Raw genomic sequence first — 21,190 nt, 5'->3', positions numbered from 1 at the left:
AACAAAGTGGGAGGGCAGGGATTTGTGTGACAGTGATAAAAAACACACATACCAGGGGGTGGGGGGGGTCTCACGACATCCACCTACTCTCCACAGCAAGCATAGCAACATACATATAGGGGAGACACACAGAGCTCCTCCGCACCTACACAGACACTCAGGAGCAGTAAAATAAAGCCAGATAATAAACATGGTGGCACACGCAGGCAGAGTGAGTCACTCGGAAATATAACGTGTCAAGAAAGAGCTGCAAGACATCTCGAAACACCCTTATTAAACTGACTTGGAAAACTTTACCATATGGATTGAAATACAGGTTTGTTTAAGGATCAAGGTTCTACCAACTCCACCAGATTTTGGCTACGTTCCCACTGCAGCCTGAAGTGACCCAAATCCGATTTTTTTGCCCATATACGACCTGGATCTTATCTTTCCATGACAGTCTGAACAACAGAGATTCGATTTTTTCCAATGCGACCCAGTCCGCTTGGCTATGTTGTCCTGAATCCGATATCAATCTGATATTTTCAAATGCGACCTGTGTCTGAACGGCCAGGTCGAGTTCATCCGACCTGAATGTCATTAACACCCGACAGTGGTCACTCTTCTGCTTCTTGCTACACAGAAGTGGCAAGAAAAACAACACCAATGGTGGACGATGATGTGGAGAGTAGTATTTATGTTTAACCATCTTGGAAAGATTGAGTTTTTAAGGTTGGGAAAGATAGCTAGATGTTCTCCTGCACTACTTGTGACGTCATTGCGTCCTCTACTGCGCATGCAGGACACTTACAGGACACGTTGTATGGATGCAGTTCACACAGGAGATCACATACAAGTCGCATATATTTGGGAATGTAAACGACAGGCAACGCAAAAAAATCGGATTAAAAAAATAAGAAATCTGAATTAAGCATCAAGGCCCGAACGTAGCCTTTGTGACGTCAAGATTGCAAATTTTATTTTATTTCATGGGGATTTTAGGCGATACAACTCCTCACACAACTTTAAGACGTAAGACAAATTATGTATTAGTTATCAAACTATTTATTAATGAAATAAAGTATTTTTGAGTCTTTTGAACAACAAATACAGAACATTTTCTGCTACTTATATTATATTATTTAGCGCTTCCTATAAGTTCTAACCAGTTTTCCCTCCCCAAGCACCATTCTGTCACCACCATATTATTGACAATAATATTAATCTGTCCTGCTTATTCCCTGTTGTGTAGCTCATAGAGTAGCAGCATTTAGATGGTCCTAAAGCGAGGCAAAAGCTTAGAAACCAATAGTCTTTTTAAAGCAAAGCCCAGTTGCCTTCAACCAATAAAAAGCCAATATAAAGTTCAATTCCTGCTTTATGTCTCTTTTAAAAACACATCTATTCCAGTTATATGCTTTCTTTGGACTTCTTGGAGTTGATAGATTTATTTTTAATGTTTCCATCTTACTATAATAAAAGTCCTTTTGTTTTTATGTCTTCAATCTATGGCTTTTAAAACTCGTATTATTGTGCAAGTGGTTTCCTTTGTCTTTACAATGCTTTTTGTTCACTAACCTTCTCTAACACACCTGAAGCACACAACAGCTGGATTTATACCAAACTGCACATATCTTACCTCGATAAGTGGACTTTTTAAATAATTAGGCAACGTCTAAGGATAAAGGGGGCAAATATAAACAAGCCCTTAATTACTTTTAAACAACTGTGGCAAACCATTGGTACTATGAGTCACTTTGTGTAATTCTAACACATAAAATTTTCATTAAAATGCATGGAATTTAATGGCTATAACATACAAATACCTTTGCAGCACTATATGTACGCACAGTACAGAAAAAGCCAATCACAAATTTATTTTTATCCACTAAATGATTGTGCGGGCACATTAAGAGATTACGTTCTCCATTTTCCACTGGATGTCAGCTTAATATTTTCACATCAGGCTGCGAGACTAAAGCAAACGAGAGGGAGGGAAAGAGAAAAATAAACGAATTGTGTTTTAAGAAAATTCACATTCTTGTTAAAAATAGCATTTCCATCATCCTGCAAACAAATATGATAAACATAACATTAAATGGATGTGCCGTTTACATTCATGTGTTCATATTTGTAAGAAAAAACTGAATTTGCAGTGCTGACTTGACTATTAAGAAAAATACAGAAGCAAATGTCTTTTGTCATCTAGATAAATACAGGCCACTTCTTTGGAGTCATTACGAAGCATTCTGCCCTTCAGAGTTTTTATTACATAATAGCAGGGGTGAGGAACTTTTAGCTATTTTTACACTTTCAGAGAATGAATTGAAGCGATCCTTCAAATTCAAAATAAAAAGGAAGCAAACAGAGTGGAGAATGATTGCAAACAGACAAAATTGATTGAGCAAAAAACTAATTAGACGACACAAACCACATAAGCTGCAGCTGAGAGTTTGTGGAAGCTTTACAGGAGAGGGCAGTGTTGGCAGAATAAAGATCTATCAATCCTTCCTTATTACTATCACAGTTAAAAGAATCGAGCGGACATATAACCAGCACCCATCTTCAGCCAATAAATTATAAAGCAGTGAGACAAAGTCGGAGCACACACACATTCCCGTGTGGGTGGCAACAAACACAGCTGGTATAAAGAAACCAACAAGCTGGTGTCCAAATAAATTCTCAAGACATAAAGCTAGGTTGACACACCATTCATCAGTGCCAAAAACGCCCCTTTAACTCAGCTAAAGCACTAGAATTACAGAGCTCCATCTCATCTTGTTGGAGTACACGGAGTATCCAAACTCAGAAGAATTTAGAGTATCTAAACATTTGCCGCTGAGATCTGAAATCACATCATCTACAACTGGCTTAGAAGTCCTTGACAGGCTCCAATTCCTCAAGAACTGCAAGAAAAATCGACCAACCATGACTGAATGACTTAGTCTCCGTGTCACACATCAAGTCAGCACTTTTTCAGCAAACAGCGAAGAATTATATAAGAAACAAGGAGAGTAAAAAAAAAAAAAGATTTAAATAAAATCCATTACAGAAAAGATACATCCTCAAAGTGGCATCTTCTTTCAGTTCAGTAATGTAATTGAATAGATCCTCAGTAGAGCCCGGGTTCCCGTAATGCTCTCAGGAGACGTTACACTCTGGTAACAGCTTCAGAAAGAAACCCAAGCAGGAAAAGCCTTTTGCAGAATGTAGGAAAACTGGCTGAACCTGTGATAACACCATTGCTCACACGCTTCGGCAGCCTAGAGCATACACACATCAATGCACGGCGGAAAAAATGACTGACATTCTTACCGTACATCGGCCGTGATGGGGGGGGGGAGTTTTTCACTACGAGGACTGGATGTTTCCTCAGTGCAGCTTCAGTTCCTCATTCAGACACACCGCTGTGCTGAGAGGCACTGGAAACGCACACAAATCTGATCGCATATGAAAACACAGAGAGAGAGAGAGAGAGAGAGACAGGGAGAGAGGGAGCTCTGGGATAAATGCCTGCACGTGTGCTCTGAGCTAAAAAGCATACAAACGTGCACCGTGATTGGTGCAAAGTGAGGCCCGGCGCTGGAAATCACACACTATGACAAACACACAAACACACCCTCCCTGCCATGCAGACACACTTGCGCACGGAAGGGGGGCTAAGAGACAACGTCAGAGAGAAACCGTGGCGTGATGACCTTGGATTTTCCTATTCTTCTGCAGTAGCTTTCCTTGTCAACAGAGCAGTGCAGATACAACACTAGCCAAATATCCACAGAGCATGGTGAGTTAATAGAAAGATAGAAAGAGAGAAAACCTTCCTCCCACGCAACCTCCTCTCTTCTTTAGTTAGTGTCCCTCTTTCCCTCCTCTTTATTGTTATAGTTACTGTTTCACAAAGCTTATGTAACTTTATCCCGTCCTTCCATCGTTTCATTAAAGGCCTAAAATTATGGATTTGTTAAATCATCTTTTCTAAATGTATTTCAAGGCAAAGTTATATTTAACTCTAATATAAGGCACATTTGAATTCTTTTAAAGTAACATAGCAGTGCTTTGCAATGTAAAATAATCTATGTGGTCGGTTTAGATAACATGAGGTGTGCACAGCATTGCCTTGCAAAAAGATGGCCCTGGGTTGTCATGCATGCATTCACGCATGTATCTTCCTCCCACAGGTTAATTGGTCCAATTAGGTGTGTGTAACTGTGTGTGGATGTCTATGTGTCACCCTGGGATGGATTGGTGACCTACGTACTATGCAACCCGTCACTGGATGGATAATCAAACATGTTGTAGAACCATAACATTAACATCTTTATGAAACCAGAAGCGTCGGTGCAATGCCAAGAATGAAAGCCATTAGCTATGACCTATGGAGCAAGATGAAAAGCGGATACCTAAAAAAAAATGGATGCCAATTATATGCCAGCAACCTGTCATATTTTGTGCATACTTTTCTAAAAAGCTACAGTCCTTTTTTAGCCAATGCATATTATTTTTTCAGAGGAATCTGTGTTTTTGTGCAATTTTTTTTTCAACTTTACAATGGCGCTCACAGCACAAGAGATAATGCAGCAGCTTCTTGGTCTGTGTCATTTGATCGGTGCTTAGAAAGCTGCCAGCATTAGACAGCAGAGCCCAGAGGGAGAGTTAAATACATGCTAGCCATTTTTCTCAACCAAGTTCACAGAAATATACCAAGTTTACACAGCAAGAAAAACAGAGGTTACTTTTACTCATTTTGATTGTAGATCAAGTAGAATCACACTAAAACATGTTGGGAAAAGAACGTGTGAGCAAGTCTTGACTTGCAAACAGTCTTTTCTTATGAACTGATCTGTGTCGTTCCCTTTTCTACAATGGTTTGGATTATTATATGGGAAACAATTCTGATCTGATATGCCTAACAAATAAAGCAGACAAAAAAATGAACAAATAAAATATGCAACGCTAAAAAAAACATCCAAGAAATCTTTGCAAGTTCACCTGAAGTCAGAAAATCCAATGCTCAAATGTAGGAAGCAACCTTTCATACTACATTCTACATAATAACATTCATAAGAACATGAATTTGCAGCACTTTGCATCTGAACAAACCACTGAGCCACCTGAACAAACCACAATTCAACCCAAATGCATAGTCATCAACTCATTAGTGCTACTACCTTACAGCAAAAAAGCTTCCAGGTTTAGGGTTAACTTGTTGCAGCCTTCATGTGTGCAGAGTTAGAATGATCTCCTAAATCCTGCGTGTGTTTCCTGTGAATTGTCCTGTTTTCTTCCATATACCAAAACATTATGTCAGCTACAACAGGATGGATATTCTATTTATCCATGCTGAGAGAAAACGTAGGTGTTTTAGTTTAGTTTAGTTTTTTAAAGCTAATTAGGTCGCAATATAACTCAATCTATACTTTTCACTAATCTAAATATAATTGGTTTTAGCCCTTTTTAACCAGTAGTCAGGATTTGTAGATGGATGGGTGATAATAAATAAGGAAAAAAAGGCAGTTTCAATTATGTTTTTTTTTTTTTTACATAATTACCTAGAAAACAGCCAAATTCTACACTTTTCCATTATTTTAGCCAATACTTCTCTAAGTTTAGAACAACTCCTGTGTTTAAATTTCCAGGGAAAAAGGATGGAACTATTTTAACTTACACAACAAGATACAAAGAGTGACAAAACACAGAAAAATGTACAAGAGTTTTCTTTTAGTCGCTTAATACAATGATAACCTTTTTTTTTTTCTTCAAAGCTTTCCTTCTGTCAGTGTCCAAAAAAGAACAAAAGGGATGGTATTTTCTCTTACCCTTGCCCACGCGATGGTCCAGAAGGGTACGATAGTTCAGTGCCAGCCTCTGCGTGGCTGGGACATCTGTTGCAGGCAAGGGCATAGCGGGCAAGGCGTACACACACACACACACACACACACTACTCTTCTTTACCCAGACACAGAAACTTGAAAAACGTTTTAAAAAGCCAAGAAATACTGATTCAAAAAGCAACCATCCAAGTCCAATAGCTGTTATTCTAAAACCCTGCTGTCTGACACCAAAATTAGTATAGTTGCAAAAAGCACCACATCAAAGCCTACACTTGTTTTCCCCTTCAAACTTTTGCAAAAATTTTACAAGCACCAGGAAAGAAAAAAATGCAACCACAATAAATTCCGGATGAATACAAACTCTGCGTTCCTGTCCTGAGGCTTCTTCGTATAATTTAAGTTAGCCCAGTCAAGATGCCCGCATTAACTGAGAGATTAGCAACAAATCCTTCAATAGCAGCTCCAGGCTCAGTGTGCATCTCACTCATTAAAAAACATCTCACAAACACAATGGAGCTCACTATCCAACCAAAAGGAGGAGAGGCTGGAGAGAGGCTGGGAATGAGGGGCACCGTGGGACTGTCATTCAGTAAGTGGGCTTGAGGTTCAGGGAATGTGGACTTGGAAGTGATGCGGGTACAAATGCTTGGAATATATTGTCTGTGCTCTGGGATTATTTTTTTCCATGGACACATCTGGAACAAGTCTCTACCTGAACTAAAAGTTCTATGTTTTTATTCAATGCTTATTATCTTAAGTGCAAGATCTTCAATATCTGAGTTATTACTGGTGCAGACGTAAAGCCGATGGGTGTTACTCACCTGTCATGTTTGATTTCAGTCACTAGGGGGCGATGCTCTTCCACTTTCAAGGAGACGAGGAGTGTGGTCGCGCCTCAGGTCTGGGGTGAGCTTCCGCCGGGCCTTCGACAATCAGGAAAACCGCCGGTCTGGCTGCGGCCTGCTAATGTTAGCATGCCCAACTTAACTGCTCCGCAAACAAATTTGGCCAACTTTTAAATGTTTTTTTTTTTCAATAAATCCGGACTATTATATATAGTTACTTTTATACCTTTATTTAAAAAAAAAAATAGCACATAAATAGACTGTTCAGACAGTAATGTTATGAGAATGAATGTGAATTGCTATATAAGCTTTGCTACCTGAAACTAAAATATCACCGTCTACTTATCCTTGGTTTCATTAATTCATGGAAATCGACATGATTATTGGTTAACTTTTAAATCAAAAACAGACTGTCTATAATGTATAAATGCTAAGTTACCTTAAGGTTTGTAAACCTACTTGTTAACCTCTTAGCTGTGTTTAGCATAACGTTATTGAATGAGAGCTAAACAGTTTCTTACCATGAAGCGAAAACAAACTCCTCTAAAGCTTTAAGTAAACGAAGACTTATGGTGTATAACGTTATTTACAATCCAGCCATTCCAAGAGAGTGTTTATTTGGGTCGGGTGAGCGTTCAAATCCCTTTAACCCTAAAGCAGCTGCAGGCTAGCCGCTAACTGACAACCCACCGGGGGACCCCCTCCCTTGGAAACCAGCCTCAGTGTCACTAAGTTTCAACATAATCAGCTCATATCCGCATTGTCGGTTTGACCGAGTTATTTACTGCATTAGTTTGATTCATACATAGTTAGATTAATATTTATTGTCAAAATTATAAATAGATAATAGTACTAATTGCGTGTTAAAGTAGAAACAACCTGTTCAGTGTTGCTCCACACCCAATTTAACAGGGTGGGGCCAGGGTTGTATTCATAGTGAGAAATAACAAAAGAACGAAACAAAAACAAAAATAAACAAGCAAGAAATAAATGACCGGTTAATAGTGTATCAAATAATCAACTAAGTAAGCTCCAGAGCCTCATTTACAATACGTTCTTTAGCCACTACCTTTTTGAGGCAAGAGGCTTATTTTATTTTATTTTTTTCAGCTTTTTTTTTGTTGTCATTACACTAAGGAAGAGGATTAGGGCTACTGAAAAAAATTACGGATTTTTAAATTTTATTTCAGTATAATATGACAAAAAAGTCAGAATTCTGACTTTAATCTCAGAATTCTGACTTTTTCCTCAGAATTCTGACTTTAATCTCAGATCTCTGGCAGCTAACAAACATGTTAGCATCAAGCCGTAGCAATGTCTGTGTTATGAATTAGCTCCCTTGTTTTAATCGCCTCCTGCTCTTCCATTAATGAAATAGCATCACCAGGGACCCCCTGGCACTTAAAAAAGTCACAGAATTCCATTATTTTCCACCAATCTGTCACTGGCCCTCTCAAACAACTCACATCTTTGTCAGTGAAGCTGAGTACTCCCACATATCTTCCTTCATGGTGCCCATCTACATTAAAGGAATAGTACACCCAAAACATGATTAGCCTTCATTTTCTACTCACCCCGATGCTGAACAACACTCTGGAGTACTTTTTTGATATCTCAAATGCATCTGGAGATCTGGGAGGCTTCTTGCTGTCTGCTGACATTCAAATAATGGAGGTCTATGGTGCCCGAGACAGAAAAGTCCATAAAAGTCCACAAAAAACGTGTCAATATTCCTCCATACTGCTCGTCCAATGTATTCCAAGTGTCCTGAGTGGGTAGCATCCAGAATTTACTCGAAACAAAGTCATTTAGATGTTTTTAGAGCATAAACAGTAGTGTATAGGATTTCCTGAAAGCGCGCGCCTGCGAGTTCACGACGCTACGGAAACCGCGGCAGACCAAACCAGATGAAAGTGCGATGAAAGTGGCAGTGGGGCTTGAACTCAAAACCTCTGGAATCCAAGCTCTGTGCCCTAACCACCAGGCCACCACTTCCCTTAGTGGTAAAAGACAGGCTCATGTTGTCTTTCAACCACTGGTTTTCTAATTTGTTTCCTGAAAACAATTTGGGCAATACTGAAAACGGACAGCTCAGGAAGCAGATTTGTGACCCAAAATTATGTAGGGTGAAAAGGGACACCATAAAATAAATATATAATGAAATAAATACATTTCAGGCTTTCACAACCATTAAACACACCAATAATCAAACCCCCCATTAAATAATTAACCATTCATTTAATTCATGCATCATTAAATAATCAAATCTACATGTTAGGTAGCATACAAGCATTTCTTAAAGACAAAAAAAACTGGATTAATAATTTCCTGATTTTAAATTTAGACAAGCCAGAAGTTATCTTTGAATCACAGTCAATATAAAAAGTGTTTATTCATTTCTTCTGGAAGGATTAATCAGTTAAGTGAACTTTCAGTGAACTGTTTTTTCTCCAGTCAATCATAAATTACGTCTTTTCATCCTTCACTTCAGAAAGTAAGAAATAAAGACTGAAATATTTCTAAAGCTTTTATCAAAAATCATATTACAGCAACGTTTGTGTGGCAGAAACAAAATCTAATGATATGAATATATTTTGTGTATCAAAATATTAGAGGTATAAAACATATCTTTACTTAAACTAGGACTGACAGAGGGATGATTTAACCCTGGTTGCCCAGGTTACTGAGAGCTCCTTCCAATCTGCATATTTATTATTCAGTGCTATTATCATTTAACTTTGGAGGCCATGACAGGGACTATAGTATTACTTTGCACTACTGTCTTTTCCACAGTACGGTAATATTATCTATACTTTCATACTGTAGCCCAGTGTTTTTCAATCCTGGTCCTCAAGGCACCCTGCTCTGCATGTGTTGGATGTTTCTGAGGTTCAGCACACCTGATTCAGATGATTGCAGTTCAGCAAAGCCTGATAATCTGCTATCAATTGATAACAGGTGTGTGAAAGCTGGGAAACATCTAAAAATTGCAGGGCAGGGTGCCTTGAGGACCAGGATTGAAAAACACTGCTGTAGCCTGATAAACCAGACTAAATGTGAGATTAAATGTGTAGTTTAGTCTGGGACCGATGAATGAGACATCGGAAGATTGTTGATCAGAACAACCCGTTGTTTTTCAAACCCCTCTCTGTGCCTATTGGCCAGCGCTCTGATTATTGAGCGCAACTGACTGTAATGTAGGAAGCGCGACAGAAAGCTGGCGGGGGAGTGTAAACAAACAGCCTGTCGGTAAAACGGCAAATACGTCCTTCTTAAAAATGAATGAGTGTAGAGCCTCTTCCTGCTCAAGGAAAGGTTCAACGAAAACCCCAAGTCTAATCCTTCCAAAACCGATTCCAAAGCTGAGTCAAAAATCGTCATCAGAGCCACACAGTCCTTAACACACGACTATGCCGAGAGAGGGCCATTGCAGACGGGCTGTGGTTAGCCCTGGCTGCCATTAGTTGAGCTCCTCTCAACTTCGGACATTGTTTTTTTAATTACGCATTAAATCTGTAAATGGACCATATATAGCGTCAAATAATCTTAAAACATATTTTTATTGAACAACAGCAACAGAAAACAGAACTTTTAACTTTCAATGGAGAGGTCAATTAAAAGCTGCTGCTGCCGCAGTGCATGCTGTTGTTCAATAGTTGTTGCCATCTTCCTTGTTGTTCTTTCTCCACCCTCCCGCAGCTTTGCAAAACCCCGCCCGTTTTGCATCCAAAAATTCAAAACACAACTCTGCGTTGTGATTGGCCCGCCAGTTCTAGGGCCTGGGGCATTGATCGAGGCTAGATCAAACTCGCAGGCAAAAAGGATTTTGTCTGCTGGCAGGTGGGGCTAATTCACTAGGCTAATCATACTGTATACTGAGGGGAAATTAATGAGAATGGTACAACATGGAAGAGCTTGAAACAGTTCCTGTCTGGTTGCAGACAGCTTGTGCACTTATTGCATAGTATGCAAATGTCCCTTCCTTTGGTGGAACGCCAAGAAACTGGATCTCCGCTGCTTAAGGACTTGGGGTAGTGGTGGGTGGCTTGTGGAACAGGAGTAGAGCAATTCAGTGGTGTTCCAAGAAGGTGGTCCGTCAGCTCTTCCTGGAACTGCTGCTGATACTCCTTCACCAGATCCAAAACAAAATCAAATGACAGACCGTTCCCTGAGCCAGGCGTTCTGGCCTTTGCTGTGTAAAGGATGTAATCTGCAGTGTAGCCATCTATATCAGCCAGAACACACAGCATCAGCCCCTGTTTTTATGCCACTGCCAGGTTTAGTGGCAATAAACCTGCCACTGTCAGGTGTTTTGACAGTGGCAGGTAAAAGGACTGGCAGTGATGCAGATCATCTTTAAGAGTGGTCTGACTAGATGGAAAGTGTCAGAGTTTTCTGCATCCTTTGTATTTGCACTTGGGACGCTCATGTGGAGGTTGCGGAGAATGACCAAAGCACTGTTGTGACACTTGACTTTTGCTGGATAAGCCAGGTGAAAAGCTGCCCCTCAGCTGACCTCTTTCAATGTGGAGGAGAAGCGGCTCTACTCCGAGCCCCTCACAAATGACCAAGCTCCTCTCTCTATCTCTAACGGAGAGCCCAGCCATTCTGGAGTTTATTTCAGCCACTCGTGTCCAGGCTCTCCTTCTTTCGGTCATGATCCAGGTTTCATGATGATAGTTGATGGTAGGAATGTAGGCAGACCCGTAATTTTGAGAGCATTGTCTTTTCACTCAGCTCTCTCCTCACCACGACATACAGGTACAGCGTGTGCATTATACCAGTGACTGCACCAGTACATCTATCCCTCTCCTGGTCCATTCTCCCCTCAATCATGAACAGGACCCCTAGATACTAAAAATCCTTCACTTGAGGTAGGGACTCTCCTCCAACCTGAAGAGGACAAGCCACCTTTTTCCTGTTAAGAACTATGGCCTCAGACTTTGAGGAGCTGATTCTCATCCCGGCCGTTTCGAACTTGGCTTCCACCCCAGAGCATGCTGTAGGTCTTGGTAGGTGGGAGCCAGCAAAACCACTTCATCTGCAAAAAGCAGGGACAAGATTCACTGGTCCCCAAACCAGACCCCCTCTGGTCCTTGGCTGCACCTAGAAATCCTTTCTGTAAAGGTTATGAACAGGAAACTGCTATCACTCAGAGTGGGGAGCTGACGACCCTTAAAAAGGACATTGTGGACAGTGGAAGGCATACTTTGAGGATTTCCTCAATCCGGCAGACACAACATCCATGGTGGAGGAAAAGACAGGGTGCTCGGGGCCGGATTAGTTCATCACTCAGGCTGAAGTAAGCGAGGTGGTCAAAATATTCTTGGTGCCAAGGCTTTAGGGGTGGACGAGATCCTCCCAGAGTGCCTTAGAGTTCTTGTACCTGTGCAAGCCTGGCTTTAAAGTTAATCCAAACAAAACGTAGAACATGTCTACAAGTGTCTACACACGTACCGGAGAGGTTTGTTATATTATAATTAATGAACTTTATTAATCTCACACTAGAGAAATTCACCTCTGCATTTGACCAATCCCCTTGGGGAGCAGTGGGTTGCCACTGTGTGGTGGTGGAAGCAGTGTGGGATTAAGGGTCTTGCTCCAGGACCAGTAATGGCAGTCCGTAGGAGTGGGGCTTGAACTCAGAACATACGGCATTCATGATGCTTGACCACCCCCCGATTCACTGGGAATATCATACAGAATTGAAAAAAAAATTAGTTCATATTGTTAAGCTAAAAAAAAACGCAGCTGAATAACTGAATTTGGGGGGGCCATGGCATGGAAACGTTTGTAAACCCCTGGATAAGAGTATGTGAGAATATATTTTAATTATATGGCAACCTAGGGATAACTCTTTGTCAGATCTGTAAAAAAAGAACAAACTTGGAAATTGCTTACAACAGATGCAGCCTACCCAGACAGACTGTGTTTAAACTACTTTAAAGGTTGGACTACAGTTTCACTCTTTAGATGTGCAAAGCCAGTAGAGACATATCCCAAATGATTTTGCACTAATTAAAGAGAAAGGGGGTTCTGCACCATCTGTGTTAGAGGGGGGTCCTGAATATAAATAGAAGCCAAATGATTTTGATTTGTAAAATGTTTTTAAAAATTGTTTTTAAATTTCCTTTCACTTTAGAGTTATTCTTTGCCACCTGTTGGTCACCAACAGAGATAATAGAAGATAATAGAGAAGGATGCTGTTTTTGTTTGAATTGCTACACTTATAATTTATGCTTGGAACATGAATCGGTATCTGTACTCATTAAAACTTTTACCTGATTTATAACATTATCTTTCTGAAATTAACACAGATCCCTCTAGAAAAACACAATCCCAGATGATAGAAATCTTTACCTTGATACATTTCATTTGAGTTACTGCTAAAATCTAATAAACAAATGTGATTGGTGTACATTCCTTAATAGGAATTCTGAAGATTACCACCTTGTAAAACATTGTGCTAAAATCAAATAGTTTATACAATATATTCATAAAAACAAGCAATATACCTTGGAGAATTGTGAAATTCTTGTCGGAATAGAATAACGCACATTTAAAACTTACCTGTGGACGATTGGAGGATGGAAAAAGCCTTTGTTAAATTGTGCCTGGATTATTTTGTTATATGACAGAGATCATGCGCTACTTTGTGAAATGAATAACTCTTGTAAAGCTTCTCTTAAATGTAAACATCCACTTGCTAATGCCATTGAAAGTGTTTAAAAAGTTTTGGATTAATCTGTTCCTGCAAATAGAATCATAGTGGAAGGGCTCTATTCCTATTTGACCTGCATCTTATCTCTAACAGCAGCAGTTATTTACCTAAGCAAAAAATACCGTAGCGCAGTCTAACTCTGTTAACAGAGAGACTATTGTTACTCACTAGCAGACATAAATAGACCTGAGTCTGGTGTGTTGATCTGAGTCACGTGTTTGGCACAGGTTTCCAGGTCACAGGGTCAGCTCTATTGCGGGTTTGGCTTTAGTGCAAAAGAAAATGATCTAATTAGTAGGCATCTAAAGCAGTTGGCCTGTACTGTAAGCTGTTTCTATGTTTGTGCCTAAACCATTAACACTTGTAGAGTGAAACTTTGATTTTAAAGCACACAGGTGACCATCAGTAACGATTAGTACTCTGAATTGATATTCACTGATTTCCTCCTTCTTCACTCTCAGTGTTAAACACAGCATCACATGAGATGCTATTGAAGGATTATTTACTGCTTTGTAAATGGAGGACAGTGATTTGGTTTGAGTTCTGGTGTCTTTACCTGTCTCAGACCTAACAGCTAGATTTAGATGCACAACAATCAGTATGAAAGATCTCAGCACCACTGCCTCATGGGGACAGATGGGAACACATTAGATCAGCCTAAGGGGCTATGAGTGTTGTTTCCAAACCATTAGCAGTTTAAAAAACTGTAAACAGCTTAACACCACAGAGACGTGAGAATTACGGCAGAGGATAAAATGTGTTCCTCATTGCACACAGGACTGTTGCCCTTGATGTTGATTTTGGGATATTTTTATTGTACTCAAGAGTCCCCAATACACTAAATTCCTCTCTTTTCTCATCTCTATTATCCCACACAGTTAAAATAAGCTTCACACAACTTATTTTTTGTAATATGCAATTAGCATATTGCTGTTTTTTGTCTTTTTTCTAATAAAAAAAATCTGAATTTGCTTTAGTTTCTCTTGAATCTTGTCCCATTTTGTAATGTTTGATCACAAGTGCCTGTTTATGATTTCGTTTGATTGTACAAGACAGAGGGAAGTGTGTAATTTTGAAATAGAGGGAATACTTTAGTTATTCCTTTGTAAAAAGCATGTGAAAACACTATCAGATTAAAAAATCTAGAAACTGAAATATATTGGCAATCATTTTCTTTTTTTTTGCCAGTTTCTTCATTTGGTTCACATCTGGACTTTTACAGGCCAGTTCAAACAAGTAAACATATATGATCTGAGCCATGGTTTTTTAGCTTTGTATATATCTACAAAACAGTTTAGTTTTACGATATTGGAAATTGGTACAGAAATTTCAAACCCTTACCCTCTCACCTGATGGCTTTCACAGCACTGTAGATGAATGGTTTAAAATTTAGACGTATAAAACAAATAATGGAATAGAAAAAGACTTCTCTTACATGCCGAAATTTTAACTGGAGTATTCTGGAGAGGTTTTTCCTATGGGTGTGATTTGGCATTTTCTCTTTAGAAGTAAATAAAACATTGCACAAAACCACTGAAGTACTGAGTAACTGATCTATGAATAGCCATTAGCCTAACAGCTGAATTAGTTTTTTACAAAAGATGTAAAATGTATCTCAATCTTAAGTAAAACACAAATTCTGGTGTTTTAAAGAATAAGATAAAAAATATACATATAGGATGCATGAATTACAAAAATTTATAAATTAGGTGGAATGAATACTCTTCAAAATAATTTTGTTGTAGATCTTATAAAAAACTTAGAATTCAATTGTTAGTGTGTTAAATTACAATAAAATGTTTACTGAACCTCCAAATGACTGAGCAGACTCAGCAGATGGAAAATAACTGGTTGCCTTATAATTAAAATCAGTTTTTTGGTTGCCATGTCTTGATGACTGAGAATTAACTCGGGCATTTAATCGATAAGCCTTCACAACTAAATAGAAGAAAGTCTGTTTCTCAATGTTGCATATTTGTTTAAAGCAAGCTTGTTTTCATTAGGAGAAGTTACTCACAATGGGTGTCATAAAATGGGACAGATGCACCCAGTATTCAAGGTGAGACAGTCAGTAGGAAAGTTCACAACATTTATTGAAATGAAAACAAACAAACTAAAAGTGGAGCTGCCAGGATCTGCGACTCTCGGATGCTGCAGGAGGGGGGTGGGCACCGCCCACTCTCTGACGCTCTGTGGGAGAAACACAGGTAAGTGACCACACTCATCTGAAAGATGATGCTCTCAGTGAGTCACAACAGTCCAGTCCATCTCCCAAGAAAGGGGCGCAATCCAGCCCCTGGACTGAAGGCTGATGCAGCATGTGTCACCCAGAGTGTCCCGGGTGCAGCAGTCCCAGAGGACTTGCAGGAAGTCAATCCTGGACAGGAATTCAGAACAGGCAGGAACAGACACAACAGGCAGGATGTCCAGCGTAGTCCTTTTTCTCTAACAGTGAGTGGCCAGATGTGCTCTCTTCATCCTGTGACATGGGAGCTGGCTCAGAGCTCATCTGCCTGGCTGTGTGTTTCCTGGACGGGGCCGCCTCCTGCAGCATCCGCCTTCCAGGCTTCCTAGGGCTTCCAGGCAGGTTCAGAGTCCAGAAGCGTTACCAAGCGGACACACACAGGAGCAGACAGGATCAACTGCAGAAGGGCAGGCTCAATGGAAGAGGGTAACAGAGACAGGACGTGGAGCCAGAATTTGAGCAGGACCTTTAAACTGGTCTCCACCTTGCAATCAGGCTTAGGGGGATAAAAACTGATCATCCCTGCGTAAAGAGCCAAAAACACAGAGGACTCAGCAGCGGAGGAAACAGTGGACGAGCAGGAGACAAGACAGACACAAAAACCCTCTTTCCACTGGCCGCCAGGATCCAGGACATGAACCTTAGAATAAATTTAACTGAACAGAACATCTGGCACCGAATGCTCAGGCTGATCATAATATAAACCAAAGGAAACAGGTGAGAGGAATAATTAGATAATTGCGGCAGGGAGGGAAAACGGCAGGTGAAAGAAATAACCAATTAAGGTGGAGCAATCAGGCCAGATCATGACAATGGATGGAGTAGCCGGAAATTTTATGCAAGTTAGAGTAGTAATTCTCTCTAAGATTATTACTCAAGTAAAGGTAAAAAGTACAATGCTACAATTCAATTTAATTCAGTTTATTTATAGAGTGCCAATTCACAAATAATGTCATCTCATGGCACTTTACAGTTCACCAGATCATCCAGTCAGATTGATTCAAAGTTTTCTATCTAAGGAAAACCAGTTGATTGCATCGACTCATTGACTCAAATGCAATCCCTTACACTAAGCATGCTTGTAGCGAACGTGGAGAGGAAAAACTCCCTTTTAACAGGAAGAAACCTCCAGCAGAACCAGGCTCAGTGTGAGCGGCCATCTGCAGAGGCCGACCGGGGTTCAAGGAGACAGAAGCAGAGATACAAAAAGCAGCTGTAAAAGGCGGCCCCATCCAGGAAACACACAGCCAGGCAGATGAGCTCTGAGCCAGCTCCCATGCCAGAGGACGAAGAGAGCACATCTGGCCACTCACTGTTAGAGAAACAGGACTACACTGGAAAACAGGCCAATCTCCAACATCTATAAACAAAGGTGTTAATGGCAGCAGCACAGCTGATATTTCTCTCCAGGATGGTGTCACAGCAGGACAGGAACATACTACATCTGAAAGTAATTTTTTTTTTTTTTAAAGTTACTCAAGCAAACGTTACTGACTAAATATCACTTGTTACTCCCAGCCATGCCCAAACTAGATGTTGTTTTTTTTTGCTACAGTAATATAGCTAATAATTGGATTTTGGATGGAGAAAAACTGGGTTGCACGCTGAGGTAGTTAGTAGCTCTGTTGTATTGCAGCAAGAAGGTTTGATTTACAGCCTTTCTTCCATTGAGTCTACATGTGTTTGCTTTGCATTCATGTTTTCTGCTTCTTCCTCCCACGATCCAAAAACATGACTGTACGGTTAATTGGAGTTTCTAAGTTGCTGTTTGGTGATTGTCTGGATGTGTTTTTTCTGGGATAGAATGGAGACCTGTCCAGGATGTACCCAGAGAAAGAGGAAGAAAATGGACAAGGGTTATTATCATTATATATGTTATTTGTAGACAATGCTGAATGAATAAACGACTATTTAAAGCTACAGTGTGTAATAATTACAGGGATATACAGTCAGAAATGTAATATATTATACATAACTATGTCATTTATCATCATCTACGAGCTCAGCCTCTTAACCTTAATATTTGCGTTGCCTCAGAATTCGTTATTTATAATTACATAGGAGCGGGTCTCGCAGCCATGGAGGCAGACATCTTTGCGCTACGGCAGCGCAGAGCCAACAAACTAGCGATTGCGGGATCGCCCATTACGCTCGAAAGTAACTACGGCAAGTTGAGAGAGATGAACTAAGACGGTACTGAAATCTATACCATACACAGACTAATGAAATACTATCTGTAAAATTATCTATGTAAACAAACCTCATCACTTGAGAAGGTAGGTGATGCGGACGTCGTGGAAGACATTTTGTCTGTCATGACATGTTCATGTTGCTGCAGTCTGGACGTTAGATGTCGCTGAAAATGACACACTGTAGCTTTAAAAATGTACACATGGTTAATTTAGATATGCTTGTAAAGCTCAAAGTAGAATCTTAGCATCCCAAAGCTGAAAAGAAACATTTTAGTCAGCATCTTCAGTAGAGTCTGTTATAAGAGAGAAATGTGATGCACACAACAGAGGCAGTTTTGTTTACACCTGCGTGCAGCTGAATCCCTTTACATGTGCCAGGTGAGATAGCCACCCTGCTTTTGCATGAACAGAGTTTAAAAACCTTTTGGTTGTGTTTTTATTTCTGTTTACATACAGATTGAAATTAATTCATAATCATGAATGCTTGGAGAAATCCTGCAGTAAACAAGAGTGCAGAGGCAGTAAAAAGGCCTCATCTCAGTCAGAGCATCACTATGGGAGCAAAGTCAGTGAAACAGACTGGATTGGAAGAGAAATGTTGAAAAAATGCCTTGTTTTAATGCTACTGTGCTAGCACTGTCTTTAAAAGATGGGGGTGTTACATTTATCTTGGCCTTAACTTGAGGACACCCCACTCAGCTTTGCAGGACAGTGAGAGTGGCTGCAGACTAATTAATCCTCTTAGTGTTCTTCACTCCGCAGCTTCGCTTTGTGGCAGTTCTTGACTTCCTTTCAAAAGAGTCCAGGTGGTGACCTACAATCCAGGGAGGGGAAGTTCCCACATCTTTGACTCGGCAGTACAGAGCTCCTCATTCCTGATGGATTTCTCTTAGATTAAGCTTTGTTTGGATTGGTTACCTCTTTATTCTGATATCTGTCAGGTGTGCAATGGAATCAGAGGAAGTGGATTATGAAAAGCTTGTTGCGTCTATCCTAGGAAATATGCTGGACTTGAGGAGTGGATGCATCATATGTGAATCAAGAGAGGTTAGTACTCTGCTGGAGCATTTTACACTGAATAGTTTTTTTGTTTTTGTATACACCACTCTAAAGATAAAACAGATACTGGAAAAAATACAGATTGAAGTTTTATGTTGTTTTCTTCAATATCCCAAATCACAAAATTTTAACTGTAAACTGCTTGTAGATGTCCGTCCTGTTGTGCGTATGGGCACGTAATCTCAGTGGGAAGAAGATTGGTAGTGGATGCTCAGAGGCTTGGAAATGGGAGACTAGGAGCCAGAAGGACCTCAAGGAGTTTAAATCTGCATAAACCAGCTCAGGGCTAATTTTAGCCACCTGATAATTCACTTGGAGGCTCATAGCACACACTGTGTCGACATGTGGAGACAATTAGGTTTTACATTGAGTGTGTGCTGCACGCCCAAAATCTGCCTCTGGGATATTATAACAAGTTGATGCTATTTTTAATTTAAAAAAGGAGCAAAATTACATTAGAGTATCTGAGTATATTTTTCTTTTCACAGAAACCAGGTCCATTTATAGAGGTTATATGAAAACTTGAGCTAAAATTGAGCTCTGATTAATATTGACCTCCTTTGTTTCCTAAATTTCATTTGAGTAGATATTTCCTATTTCATCAATATATATACCGTATGTATATAGTTAGAAATGAAGGTAAATGCATCTGTCACTGTGATTGATGTTCATAGAGATACTTTAAAGGCTGCCAAGGCTTCCTAAAGTGTTGTTCAGATGCTCATTGACAGAATTTTCAATATTAAGTCTGTTTTTTTCCCTAGGTGCTATGATAATGCTACAAACATACATTTCTTAAATAAAATAAACTACCAAAAACAAGCTTTCATTTATTCTGGACATTGTGTTCATATGTTCTACCTTCCCAGTAGTATTTGCTTTTCTCAGTAAGCCACAACTCAACTGCACACTCTTTGTATTATCAAGCTTCCTGCTATTATCCCTGTTGGATATTTGACCATTCTGCTTGTGCTGAATGGTTTAGCATAGCCTACATCTTCCAAACCAGCTCTGATATGTTTTGGGGAAGATTTAACTATTAGAGTACCCAGCTGTGTCCATGTTTCAATTACCTAGCTGTTGATTTGAGATAATGTTAAGAAATTGGGAGGTACTCCACACATTTACCATGACTTTTCCCCCCATTTTTACTCAATGCACAACTGCAGCTGGCAATGAAGCAGACCCTCAGCATTATGCTTCCATTTCCATACTTAACAGTTTCCATGGTGTCAGAGGGCTTAAAAGCCTAAAGAGACACCAAAAAATAAGATATTTTAAAAACAGGCTTATAAAAGTTTTGGATTAAAGAAAATTCCAACACAATTGAAAATGTGCATTCAACTGATGTTCTGAAAAAATAGACATTCTACACTGCAGAAACGATCTAGAAATAAGTTAAAATTTCTTAAATGTGTGTATTTACCCTTAATTTGAGTAGGTAAATTCGATGATTTGCCAATGAAATTACTATCTTTACTCTTTAAATAAGATAAATAGATAATATGAATTTGAAATAAGGCAATCCAATTGTTTTTTTCTTATTTTAAATGTAAATTGTCTTGTTTTATCCTCAATTGGAGAAAAAATGCACAAGAAAAAATGACTTACTTAGATTTCCATTTTTTGCAGTGTACAATGGTTTAAATGCAGCATTAAAACTCCAATAGAACTGTGCACAAGCCAAAAGCAAGAAAAAACAAATTTACTGTCTGGGCCCAGGACAGGTTATTATCATCGATGGACGTTAAGCAGATTAGATGTAAGATAGAACTTCACATATTAGACGACTGAGGGACCCCCTGTTGCTGTCTTGCTGAGTAGTTAAGATAAAGGCAATTCTGTTCTATATCCAAGTCTAAGTACTGACCCGAATCCAATTACAAAGGTTGGGAGAGAGTCTGAGTTGAAGAGTTCATGTAAGAAGATGAATCAACATCCTGGAAATGAATCCTCTCTGCATATAGAAGTGGAAAAAAGAGATCAGACATTGTTATGTATCACTTTTGTGGATTCCCGAGTTGTTTTAGTTTCCACATCATATACTTGAGACGTTCGTCATGTAAAAGTTGAGTTTTTGAGCAGATAGATTTGAGCATTTGGAGATGTTATTTCAGAGATGTAACATTTGGAGAGCACAGAGCATTTTGGCAGATGTAAAATTTCTGCAAAATCATTTCCCTTTTTTCAATGGAAATAAATGTTTGAGGCTATATTAATCTCACTTCTTTCTAATTGCCACTGTCTGTTTTTTTTTTCTTTCCTGTAATACCCTTTAAGTCCTCAGCCTTCTCCTGATCTTAGCCCAACAGCTG

General features: G+C 39.5%; 1 protein-coding gene across 1 annotated transcript in view; it reads right to left on the bottom strand.

Moving 5' to 3' along the window:
* The window catches only part of LOC119785113 (protein EFR3 homolog B), a 31,417-nt gene extending 25,564 nt beyond the window's left edge, over positions 1 to 5,853 (bottom strand). The window contains exon 1 of the mRNA XM_038287537.1: positions 5,799 to 5,853. The gene's annotated coding sequence lies outside the window, so the exon portion shown is untranslated. The remainder of the gene's footprint in view (positions 1 to 5,798) is intronic.
* Between the last annotated feature and the right edge of the window lie 15,337 nt (positions 5,854 to 21,190).

This window comes from Cyprinodon tularosa, unplaced genomic scaffold (assembly GCF_016077235.1).
Source record: "Cyprinodon tularosa strain WSP-4 unplaced genomic scaffold, ASM1607723v1 ctg24, whole genome shotgun sequence".
Lineage (NCBI taxonomy): Eukaryota > Metazoa > Chordata > Actinopteri > Cyprinodontiformes > Cyprinodontidae > Cyprinodon > Cyprinodon tularosa.
This window is presented reverse-complemented; position numbering and strand designations above follow the sequence as displayed.